The sequence below is a fragment of the Penaeus vannamei genome, chromosome 39 (genome assembly GCF_042767895.1).
Source record: "Penaeus vannamei isolate JL-2024 chromosome 39, ASM4276789v1, whole genome shotgun sequence".
NCBI classification, from domain to species: domain Eukaryota; kingdom Metazoa; phylum Arthropoda; class Malacostraca; order Decapoda; family Penaeidae; genus Penaeus; species Penaeus vannamei.
In genome coordinates, this window is record NC_091587.1 from 27,728,003 (window position 1) to 27,728,877 (window position 875).

Sequence of the window (875 nt, forward strand, 5' to 3'; positions counted from 1 at the left end):
CCGTTTCTCCGTCTTCTCTCGCTCTCTCTCTCTCTCTCTCTCTCTCTCTCTCTCTCTCTCTCTCTCTCTCTCTCTCTCTCTCTCTCTCTCTCTCTCTCTCTCTCTCTCTCCCTCCCTCCCTCTCCTTACCTCCCTCCCTCCCCCCATCTCTCTTTCCTTCCACCCAACGGTAGCTAGAGAAAAAAAAGAAAAGGAAAGAAAGAGAGAGAGAGATAAAAAAAAGAAAATGATAGCTTGGACCGGCGAGAGGTAGAGGAGACAACACAATAGTAGCTACGTTGAGAGGGGGGTAGGGGCGAGGGTGGGGAGGAAGAGGAGGGCAAGGAGTGAGGGGGAGGGGCGTCAGCCCTTGGGGGGGAAAAAAGTGGGGAGGAAGGAAGGGAGGGAGGGAGGGAGGGAGGGAAAGGGAGGAGGGAGGAGTAGGGTAGGGAGGAGGAAGGGAGGAGGGAGGGGGAGGGAGGAAAGGGAGGGAGAGAGGGACGGAAGGACAGAGAGAGAGTATTAAGGGAGAAGGAGAGAGGGAAAGGGGAGGAAAAGAAAGAGAAAAGAGAGGCAGATAGATGAATGATAGACAGAGAGAGAGAGAGAGAGAGAGAGAGGAAGGGGAAGGGGGGGGGGGAGCCGTAGAAGGGGGGAAAGGGGGGGACCAGGGATGCAGAAGGGATGGGGATGGGGGCCAGGGGTACAGAGAGGGGAGGAAAGGGGTGGGGGGGGAGAGGGAGGTTGTGTAAGGACAGCTGCACTCGCCGTGGGTCTCCGTCTGCTGCTCGGCCTGTCCTCTTTTCTCCTGCGGTTGTGAATTAAAAAAAATTTAATAACAATTTTGTGGTGTTTTTTTTTTTTTTTATAATATTATTTTTATAAAAAAAAAAAAA